Source organism: Podarcis pityusensis (assembly GCF_964106645.2).
Source record: "Podarcis pityusensis genome assembly, chromosome: 10".
NCBI lineage: Eukaryota > Metazoa > Chordata > Lepidosauria > Squamata > Lacertidae > Podarcis > Podarcis pityusensis.
In genome coordinates this window covers 30,110,553-30,122,220 of record NC_138035.1, presented here as the reverse complement: position 1 = coordinate 30,122,220, position 11,668 = coordinate 30,110,553, and the positions used below count along the sequence as shown (strand labels likewise).

At 45.6% G+C, this 11,668-nt stretch overlaps 1 pseudogene across 1 annotated transcript; it reads left to right on the top strand.

The window, feature by feature from the left end:
* Positions 1-4,382: 4,382 nt before the first annotated feature.
* Positions 4,383-5,275, top strand: LOC308457846 (noggin-like; annotated as a pseudogene). Its single transcript has 2 exons — positions 4,383-4,399; positions 4,507-5,275. The product of its transcript is annotated as a noggin-like (transcript).
* Positions 5,276-11,668: the final 6,393 nt, after the last annotated feature.

Sequence of the window (11,668 nt, the reverse complement as noted above, 5' to 3'; positions counted from 1 at the left end):
AAAGGCAGACAAGGCAAATGTAATATTTGGAGGAAACCGAACTGCAGCAGAATGTAAATGGAGCTGATTGTAATGAGGACAGGTCAGAACAGAACCCATTGCCTTCTTACATCCCCAAGCCCTCCATATGTTGCTGTGCTCTTCCATCAGTCCCTGCACCCCGAACCAGCATGCCCAATGGTCATTGACATGTAGACCAACATCTAGAGAGCCACAGATTCCTTATGCCCACTTTACTATCAGCCTTTACCAGCACATCTTCTCCGATATCTTAATGTCAATATTTTCCCAACTTTTAACTGGAGAGAATCTAGACAATCCAATGTGCAATATTTCTGTGGGCCTAAAATAAATGGGATAGGTGAATCCCATTACATATTGTGAAACCCTCTTAGCTCAACAAAGCAGATAGTCAGTTAGACATGGGGTGGCAATGCAGAGAAACAAATGTAGCAATAAAGCTAAGCATTATTTAGTTCTGGAGTAGGGAACCTGTGGCCCTCCAGATGTCATTAGACCCAGCCAACATTGCCAATGGTCAGGGATGATGTGAGTTGTGTAGCCCAAACATATTCGGAGAGCCATGGCTTCCCAATGCTTGATTTACTTAATATGTTTTCTTACTACAATATTTGTTTTTCCATTTCACCTTGTGCTGCAGGTAGCTTATCTGCTGGTGTGACCAAGCCACATAGCCAGCTGACTTACAGAAGCATCGTGTGAGTAGGTCTAAGGGTATGACTGTGTAAGATATTTTTTTACAAGGATGATTTGCTGTGGAGGTTTCTTGGACCACTGGGGGAATTAGACATTCTCATGGCTGGGCTCAAGGACTCGTTACATGCACTTCCAGTGAGGTGGCAGCCTCTAAGGCTCAAACCCAGATAAGGAGGGAAGACGTTGGCAGAAAGAAATGTTCTGGGCCAACATAACAGACATCCTTGGATTTTGTTGTTGAGTTCATATTCTGGATCGTTTATGATAGGCTGCTTAGGGCACCAGGAATGATGCATGATTGCTGTGTAAACACAGTTGCTAATCCCTAAGGACATGTTTCTGTCTGATCTTTTCTGGTGCTGGTGATTTTTAAGGGCAATGGGACACACGGAAGGAGCTTTTTCAATTGAGATTCTCAAAGTGAACCAAACCTGCTGTGAGACAGGATCCATAAGGCATCACCCACTCAATGGCTGAGAGCAGACTGTCCCACATACTTTACCCCTGACCAAAGGACCTCCTGTTGCTCTAACCCAGCCTTCTTCATGCTGTGGCCCCACCAGATGTTGTTGTATTCCAGCTCCCACCAGTCCCAGCCAGCATGACCAACAGACAGTGATGAGAGTTGCAGTCCATCAACATCTGGAAGGCAGCAGTTTGAGGAAGGATGTTCTAGAACAAGATGCTGATGTTTCTGTTATGTGTGAGCTACAGTAGAGATATCTATTTTAGTTGCACACCGAGTTACTGACTGATGAAGCTGAGGGGGGGGGGAGTGCTCACATGCTCTTGTAAGTGCTTTGTTGCCTTGGAAACAGGAGCATCTAGAGGTATTTGGCCTTGTCAGTGTGCACTGCAAGTGAAGGATTTCTCTCTATTTTTTACTGCCCAATGTGCTTTTCTGATTAGGAGAAATCAATACATTTTGGATGAAAGTAGGAATGTTTTTCCCCTCATCATGCTGGCAACTGGACAAATTATACATTGCCAGGCAATACCAGTAGAGGCTTACAGAAGGTCTTATAAATGTTCATGTGCTTCTGTTGACTTCCTCTATTGCTTTTTCACAAAGTGCTCTGTTGAGATGATACTGGAGCGGGGCCATCCCTGTCTTGAGGCAGATTGAGGCAACCACCTCAGGCAGCAAATGGTGAAGGACAGGGAATGGAAGCAGCTGCATGTGTCATGTGGTCTGACTTGTCCTACCAAAGCAAGCCTGCTGCCCTCAGAGTGCAGTATGCTCCCATTGCCAGTGTCAAAATAAGATCCATCGGCTGTCAATTTGATCAGCTTTTGTACATGAAAAGGGAAGAGTGTACTCAGGTGGCAAAATGTATTTGGCTGGTCCTGCACAAGAGGTTGAAATGGAATCCAGCTTTCCTGAGCGGGCAGGAGAAGTGCAATTTATTATGCTTGGGAGCTGGGATGGTGGAGAATGTTTACTGGAAACTTGTTTTAGTTGAAAATTCAGAGATGCAGAAAGCTTTTCTCAGTTCTAAGCTTCAGCCAAGGGCATTACTAACTACTTAAGACTAGGGATGTAAAGAGGCCTTGTTTTCCATTCTGCCCTGTATTTGTCACACGCAGCACTATTCCCATTGTGCTGTATTTTATCTTCTGCCAAAAACTGTTTTTCATCTAAGTATCTGCTGTGGTAGGCTGTATATTGCCTCCCTGTTTATTTAACTTATATGCAGAATTCATCATGCGAAAGGCTAGGCTGGATGAATCCTATACCAGAATTAGGATTGCCGGAAGAAATATCAACCACCTCAGATATGCAGATGACACAACCTTGATGGCAGAAAGTGAGGAGGAATTAAAGAACCTTTTAATGAGGGTGAAGGAGGAGAGCACAAAATGTGGTCTGAAGCTCAGCATAAAAAAAACTAAGATCATGGCCACTGGTCCCATTAGCTCCTGGCAAATAGAAGGGGACGAAATTGAGGCAGTGAGAGATGCTACTTTCTTGGGCTCCATGATCACTGCAGATGGTGACAGCAGTCACGAAATTAAAAGACACCTGCTTCTTGGGAGAAAAGCAATGACAAACCTTGACAGCATCTTAAAAAACAGAGACATCACCTTGCCGACAAAGGTCCGTATAGTTAAAGCCATGGTTTTCCCAGTAGTGATGTATGGAAGTGAGAGTTGGACCATAAAGAAGGCTGATCGCCGAAGAATTGATGCTTTTGAATTATGGTGCTGGAGGAGACTCTTGAGAGTCCCATGGACTGCAAGAAGATCAAACCTCTCCATTCTTAAGGAAATCAGCCCTTAGTGCTCACTGGAAGGACAGATCCTGAAGCTGAGGCTCCAATACTTTGGCCACCTCATGAGAAGAGAAGACTCCTTGGAAAAGACCCTGATGTTGGGAAAGATCGAGGGTACAAGGAGAAGGGGACGACAGAGGACAAGATGGTTGGACAGTGTTCTCAAAACTACCAGCATGAGTTTGACCAAACTGCGGGAGGCAGTGGAAGACAGGAGTGCCTGGTGTGCTCTGGTCCATGGGGTCACGAAGAATTGGACACGACTAAATGACTAAACGACAACAATCTGCTGTGGTAAAATTAGGTAACTTATATATTTTATGTACCGGTAATTAGTTATGTAAGTTATATTTTGGGAGGTCAGTTTGAATGATATCCTTGGATCCCTTCCAGGCCTGTGATCCTATATCCAGTAAGAGCTGGAATCTAGTTGAAGTGGCTGTGGAACCTGCCAAACTGGTTCCTTTGTTAAGGTAATGGTTTTATCTGGCCACTGAAGTGGCCTTATTAGCATCTCAAAGAATGAACTAGATCGCAACAGCTAAGTCACAGAATCATAGAATTGTAGGGTTAGAAGTAGTCCAACCCTCTGCAGTGGAAGGCAAGCCACCCTGGCTTTTAGGCAGAACAACAATAGCCAGAGCTGTGGTGTATGTGAGCTGGAAGCTGGAAGTGGGAAACACAGACATGTGCTGCTCTGGTTTGGACCACCCCCAAACAATGCCCCTGGTTTCAACCCCACAGTTCAACAAATTGTTTTGCAGTTAGGGAAGTGAGAGAATTGCACTGTGTGATGAACAAATCATTGACTACATAAGCAAGCCAGGATGGCCGCAGGATGAATGCTCACTGCCACATAATCTCCTCACAAGCAATTCAGAACAAATGCTCCAGAAGAACTGGACATAATCTAACCTCCATGTAAGCTTTGTGCATGCAAACCAGGATGAACTCTTAATAAGGTGCTGAGTTTGAGATTTTAAACAAAGGTTGGATGGCCATCTGTCAGGGATTCTTTAGCTGTGATTCCTGCATTCAAACTCTCCAATTCTATGATCTGGAGAAGGCCTAAGGTAGACAATAGATTAACATAGAAAAGCATGGGGCTCAGATAGACGCTCATTCTAGTTATTCATTATTGGCCTCTGCTCATGGTAAAAAAATATTTTAAAAGCCCACTTCTTGGTTTCTTTTCATCTTTATAATTGATTGTGTCTGGGAGCAACAGTGCAATCTGATATCAAAGTCTGTAGCTGGGAGAAAGGGAAGCTAGGAGGTTCTTAGCCCAAAGGATCTGCTGATTTAAAAAGGGGGTGGGTTGAGAGACGTATCCCGCATACTTTGTTTGCTGCAGCTGAGAGGCACACAAGTCTTGAAGGCTCTGCGGCAGGCATGGGTGTCAAAGCTTGGTTCGTCTATCTCCTGCTTCTGGAGCCCTGGTCCAGAAAACCGGAGCAATTTCCTCCTCTCAGGAAAGAGACTTCCCCCTCGGAGAGGCTCCCCTGCTTCCTGATAGGATTGGCGAGCGGCACAACCCCGACGTCCATTTCATCTGGAGCCTCTCCCTCTCCCCGGATGACTAGAACCGCTATTTGCCCAAGCCCAAGCTCCTGCGTGCCACACAGCTGATGAAACTGCTGGGCTCTTCCTACAACGCCTTCTGGATGTCTCTCAAGAACCCCCAAGGTCTCAACACAAGCCTAAAAGAAGTGGGTGTCCTCAGCCAGGACTTGGGCAAGAGTACAGCACGCTTTAGGAAGAAGCTTATGCAGCAGGCAAAGGGTTTAGATCTTTCCTAGCTGCTGCCTGTTGTGGATGGGATCTCCCTCGGCCTGAGCAAAACCCTCCTCCACCACTTCCATCAGTGGCTTGTGGATAGCGCTACCTGCTGCCTGACCTCTTCATGGGTGGACATGGGACCCATCTTCTGGCCACGCTGGGTACGCCTTACAAACTGCGACCAGACTCACATTGGGTGTTCTTGGCCTCCAGGCATGACTTGCCAGCCTGCCCAAATCACCCAGATCAAACTCCTAGCGTGGCACTGCTGGGCAAGGAAAGACCACATGCTGAGACCGGGGAAGTCCTCACAGCAATGCGCTTGGAGGCAAGTCCCTTACCCTGTGGTGGCTACGTGCAAGTGTTCCTGCTGATGACAAGGCGACGTGGGTTTCGCGTTGCCAGCTACGGATTTCTCAAGGAGTTTGCTGCCGTTTGCTGATGAGTTGAAATCTGCAGAGCTGGTGGTCACCAATAGTCTCAATGGGTCTCTGAACCAGAGGGTAACGGTAGCAAGAGACGCCAGAAAGCAGTGAAGATATTAAAGACTGCGTCTCAGCGAGATGTTTACAGCAAGCAAAGAAAACTAGACTTTGGGGTATTGCTGCCGTCTTTCAGGAAAGGAAGTCAAGGCAGTGATATCTCGTGGGAAGCAGAGACGGCCAACATCTTTTGTGGGCTGACAGGCGTAATGACAAACTGACGGCAGAAATGGAAAGCATTTCACCATTGACATCCTGGGAGGCAATGTGCTTTGGAAAGTCAAGGAACTGTGCTCATCATCACTGTTGGTGAAACCTGATTATTTTTGTGGAGAAATAAATGGTTTTAATAAGTGTTTGGGATACTTAGCCTCATTTAATTTTTATCTGGAGCCAGAGCAATTGCTATGTTGTTGGGTGTATAGGACTGAAGTTTTGCTTGAACATAATTTAGTAAGGTGGGTTTTCTACACCTCCTGTTTTCCACGAGACTTATGCTAGTGAATTGTGCCCCATGATAATCTAGCTGGGTAGCTATAAAGATGGGAAAATATTGGTTTCGTTGACTTTGACCTAGGTCTTTGATTCTGAAGGGCTGCTGTGCAGTTTACTTTTCTCTCCATTAGTTTTTAAAATGCATTTGTGGCAGGCATGGGGAACCTGTGGCTTTCCAGATGTTGTTGAACGCCAAGTCCCATCATCCATTACCATTAGCCGTGCTCGTTGGGGCTGACTGGGAGGTCAACAACATTTGGAGGACTTCCCCATCCTTGATTTAAGAAAGTGGATGGAAGACGGCTGCATTTGTGAGTTAAATCAAGATAGGGCGTGGGTCTCACAACACTCATTTTGCAACCTCCAAAGAAGCCCATTAGACTCTGAGATACACACCTGGCAATTTCCTAATTACAAAAACGCCCAATTTCTATTCCCTTTGCACCTCTTGCCTTAGTGTTATTAAATGTGTATCCCACCTTTCTTCAATAGAACCCCAGGCAATCCCCATCCAGGTACTGATCAGACCTAGAACGTTTTAGCAAGTGCAAGGCCTCTGCTGCATTTTGTACCTTCATCCCATAACTTCTCTTAAAGATGTGTGCAGGGAAATATTACAAAAGACAACTCAAGGACCTGCTACTTAGTGATAAAATGTGACCTTCCCAAAACGGAATACTTCCTGTACTTCTGTATTTGATTATATCCACGCTACAGGCTTGAACTTGTTCAACAGTTCCTTTTTTCCTGGGACTCCCAGGATTCATAATTTTCCCAGGGACCCGTAGGAACAGTAGTCTTCTGAGGGAGCCCTAGGAACTGATGTTTGGTGAAGGGAGGATGCTAGGAAACCTCTAAGGTCTTAGAATCCAAACCAAACTGAAATTCTTAGCATTGTCTGCTGGAAGTGATGACTGGGGGGTATTGATTTAGATGTGATGTATGGGATCAGAGTGCTAGTCCTGGGTTCAACTTCTTCCTACTGTCGATAGCAAGTCTGAAAGTAGGTCAGGTCCTGATTTGCACAACTATTGTTTACCTTGCCTGGTTCAGGCAGCCTTTTTAATCAAAAGAGCCCCAGGATTTCGTAAAACAATGAGCACCAATTTCTAACTGGAGGCATGCTAGAGGAGAGTAGGTATGTTGGAAATATAAACAGGACAGCGATGCTTTTAAAGTATTGCTACCTTGAACTCCTTTGTCCTCGCAATTTCAAGGCTGCAATTTGTTTCCATGTTACAACAGGAGAAATTGCAGCTGAGAGCAACTCTATTGATGGCTCATAATCTCTAGGACAGGAATCATCGGCGACAGGAATGAGACAGGAATTTAGTAATTAAGGAAATCGCTGCCCTGGGATGCACTGATGGATCTGAAAGTGACTGAACCAGAGTAGCAGAAAAGATGTGGCTGTAGCAACAAAAGGGGTGTGTGTTTGTGTGTGTGTGTGTTGCTTTTGGCAGTGCATTGTGATGGATGGCAAGACAGACGCTGCATATGAATGTTGCAGGTTACATTAAAGGGAAGGGCTCTGGTTCAGTTCTAGAGAACATACTTTGAACCTGGGGCTCTTTGCATGCAATCTCTACCACCATCAGGTAAGGATGGGAAAGAGCCACTATTTGTTACTATAGAGAGTTGGTGCATCTAGCTCTGTATTATCTGACTTGGTAATCTAGAAGCTATCTTCCTTTGTCCCAGTGTTGTTCAGCTGCAGACCGGCAGCCTGCCGTGCATCATGGATGCCGTCAAATCAGAAACTAACCATGACCTTTTTATAAACATGAACATTTTGATCGAAACCAATTGCATTATTCATCTTTCCCCTCTGCCAAATCTTTTGATACTGCAGCCCTTTTTATTTCCCAGCATGCCTCTTGCTGCAGGCCAGTGCAGCACTTGGCTGCCAAAAAATAAGGGGTGGGAGCAGAAAAAAGGTGGACAGAGATAAAATATTTGGAAGCAGAAAGTGGGGAAGTGCCATCTATCCTTTTGGAAACCAATGAAATCATTGGAAGCGGAGCAACCTTTATTTGAGTGATTTAACCAACCCCAAAAAAACAACAGTCGTTGAATTTCTTGAAGGGCAAACCTGATTGTCAGGTACGGCAGAAACGATATGGTTTGTTTTCAGTAAGGAAATGGAAGGGAACAGCAGCAGTGGGGTTTGCTAGAAGTACCAAGACACTGTTTGCCAGGGCAAATTAGATTTTCCTGAAGTAGCATTTCTGAAACATACTCTACCTTTTGTGCACATACCCAATTTTGCACCCAGGGCTAGCCCAAGACTTTTTGCTGCTTGAGGCAAAAGATAAGCTGACATTTCACTTGCTTCCCATTCCCTTTAGAAGCACGGAGCAGGCAAGCCGTTGAATTTTACTTCAACACTGTAAACAGGGCAGTCCTCCACTCCAATGATCCTGAGAGCAAGCTGCATGGCACACAGAGGTCAACATCTTCCCTGTTTGAACTATGAGTACACAGAGATCCACACATGCTGTCATATGTACGTGCACAGCCTGCTCTTCTGTATGAGTATCTCTGGACTGGGAAATTAATCCAGCAATCAAAATACAAGGGGGGTGGGGAGAGAAAGAAAAAGCAGCCTTGTATTCCTCTCCCAAAGTTTGTTTATAGTGTAGAATCACAAAACCAGATTGCTGATGGAGGTAGTTTTTTTGTTTAGCATTCTGTAGTGCATCATGATGAACACATCAAAATGATGGGGTTTTTACGATGCAATATCATCGACCTCTTGAGACAGTTCTTCCCTTATGCAAGAGCAACTCATTTGGGATTGTTACAAGGATGCCCTCTAGTGACCAGGCTGAAGTAGCTGTTTAAATAAAGATGGCATCTTTTGCTAGTCTATCAATGCAGAGCAGGAGAAAGAACAAAGAAACTCATTGCTATCTCCCCATATTTTTAATATAATAATAATAAATTTATTTATGCCCATCTGGCTGAGTTTTCCCAGCAACTCTGGATGGCTCCTAATCGAGTATTAAAAACAATACAGTATTAAATATTAAAAACTTCCCTAAACAGGGCTGCCTTCAGATGTCTTTTAAAAATAGGATAGTTGTTTATTTCCTTGACATCTGATGGGAGGGAGTTCCACAGGGTGGGTGCCACTACCGAGAAGGCCCTCTGTCTGGTTCCCTGTAACCTCACTTCTTGCAATGAGGGAACCGCCAGAAGGCCTTCGGCTCTAGATCTGTGTCCAGGCTAAATGATGGGGGTAGAGACGCTCTTTCAGGTATACTGGGCTGAGGCCATTTAGGGCTTCAAAGGTCAGCACCAACACTTTGAATTGTGCTCAGAAATGTACTGGGAGCCAATGCAGATCTCTCAGGACCGGTGTTACCATGGTCTCGGCAGCCGCTCCCAGTCACCAGTCTAACTGCTGCATTTTGGATTAATTGCAGTTTCCGGGTCACCTTCAAAAGTAGCCCCACATAGAGCACATTGCAGTAGTCCAAGCGGGAGATAACTAGAGCATGCACCACTCTGGCGAGACAGTCCGCGGGCAGGTAGGGTCTCAGCCTGCGTACCAGATGCAGCTGGTAGACAGCTGCCCTGGACACAGAGTTAACCTGCGCCTCCATGGACAGCTGTGAGTCCAAAATGACTCCCAGGCTGCGCACCTGGTCCTTCAGGGGCACAGTTACCCCATTCAGGACCAGGGAATCCCCCACACCCACCCGCTCCCTGTGCCCCCAAAACAGTACTTCTGTCTTGTCAGGATTCAACCTCAATCTGTTAGCCGCCATCCATCCTCCATTTATATCTCAACAATCCTGAAAGTTACATTATGCTGAAAAACAGTGACTGGCCCATGGTCAGCTAGTCAGCTGCACAAGTGTATAGATTAGGTATAAACTGCATTGGTAGCAATCACACACATGCCTAACTGTCCAGCCCCACAGTGGTTAATTCTGTTCCCCCAGCATTTCCCTGTTCTATTTTGCATTGTGTGAAAGCTCAGATAGAATGCAAACATCAACCTTGCTTTAGGGCATTCACAATGGCATTCCTAGCCCCTGGAAATCTTGCTGAGCCGTGTTCTGACTTCTGAGACTGTGCCAGGTATTCCTTTCACTTGCCCAAAGCTATCCTTGAAGCCCTAAGGCTAAAATCCATGCTTTAAAGAACTTTAAAGAAGAAGCAGAAATCCTCAGTTTCTGCAACCAGTACCAAACGCCAGGCTTGTGTAGCTCAGCCACAGGATCCTACGATATCAGAGAATAAACCATGTCATCTAGGGCAATCTGTCAGGTACTAGGCGCAGCAAAGAAAAAGAAGAGGGCACTAGGACAGGGAAGGAGGTGGTAGCTGGGCCCACATATAATGCAGTCCAAGGAATGTTTAATCAGGAATGAGTCCCACTATGTTCAGTGGCTCTAGATCCTGTAGATGAGCCTACTGGGTAGTATGACAAACTGTTCTCTCCAGAGAAAGAAGGCACAAAATCAGCTACAGGGCCTAGTTAAGGGCATAAGAAAAGCCTGGCTGCATCAGACCAAAGGCCCATCTAGTGAGCCAGTGTGGTGTAGTGGGTAAGAGCGGTAGACTCGTATTCTGGTGAACCGGGTTCGCTTCCCTGCTCCTCCACATGCAGTTGCTGGGTAACCTTGGGCTAGTCACACTTCTCTGAAGTCTCTCAGGCCCACTCACCTCACAGAGTGTTTGTTGTGGGGGGAGGAAGGGAAAGGAGAATGTTAGCTGCTTTGAGACTGTGATAGGAATTTTGAGGTCTTAGATATATGGTAATGATCATAAGTGTACCAACCAAGCACGTCCATAGATCAGCACAGGAAGACCAACCTGGAATCATTTTGATTCCTAAACTGACCAAATGTTTTCTCTGCAAGGTCAAAGGAAAATGGAAAAGACCCCCCATTGTCTTTTCCTTCGCAAATCCTGTCTGAAGGGTATGTCTGTGTTTGAATAGGGTGTGAGCCTGTGACATGGCCCAGGAACTAAGTATTTATCATTACAAAAGCCTGGCCAGGCTCCCCAGGCAATCCAATCAAGTAACCTGCCAGACAGGAGAAAAACAACATTCAAATTTCTGTTTTAGAGCGCCTTTTCTGTGATGTAGGTATGATGTATCTGGGGGGTGGTCTTAGGTTACACCCTTTCTGTGATGTAGGTATGATGTTCCTGGAGGTGGTCTTGATCTACAGGATGGCAATTTCAAAAGTCATTATAAGGCCTTGCGTGCCATTGTTCTGGGTTCCTCCTCCTTTCCTGCAGGAAAGATCCTCCTTTCCTGCAACAGATCAATAAAGATCAAGCTCACTAGCTGTTTTGCTTCTCAATATTCTCTGGTTGGCCTCTGTTATTTTCTCCTACCAATAGGGAACCTATGTAAGGACTCTATATGGGCTCTTAGATACCCCATAAGGGAAAAGGGCAATTTTTGTTTACAACAAGACTCCTTTGGGTAGTGATAAAGCGGGATATCAAATGCAAACTCCTTTTCTTCTAGTCTAGCATCCTGGGTCCCACAGCAGACAACCAAATGTCCATGAGAAGCAGGACCTGAAAACATCAGCACTATCCCCAGTTACGTTCTCTTGCAACTGGTATTCAGAGCCATACTGCCTCTTATGGCTTTAGCAGAGGAACAGACAGATTCACGAGAGATGGGCTCTCAATAGCTACTAGCCACAACAGCTGTGTTCTGCCTCCACAGTTGGAGGGGCTGAACAGAAGCTGCTGGAAACCACGAGAGAGGGGGATGCTATTCTGCTCAGGTCCTGCCTGTTGGTTTCTCACAAGCATCTGGCTGGCCACAATGAGAAGAGGATGCTGGACTAGATGGGCCACTGGCCTGATCCTGCAGCCTCTTCTTAAATTCTTATTCTGGAGGGAGTATATAGCCATCATAACTAATAGCTGTGAATAAGTTTCTCC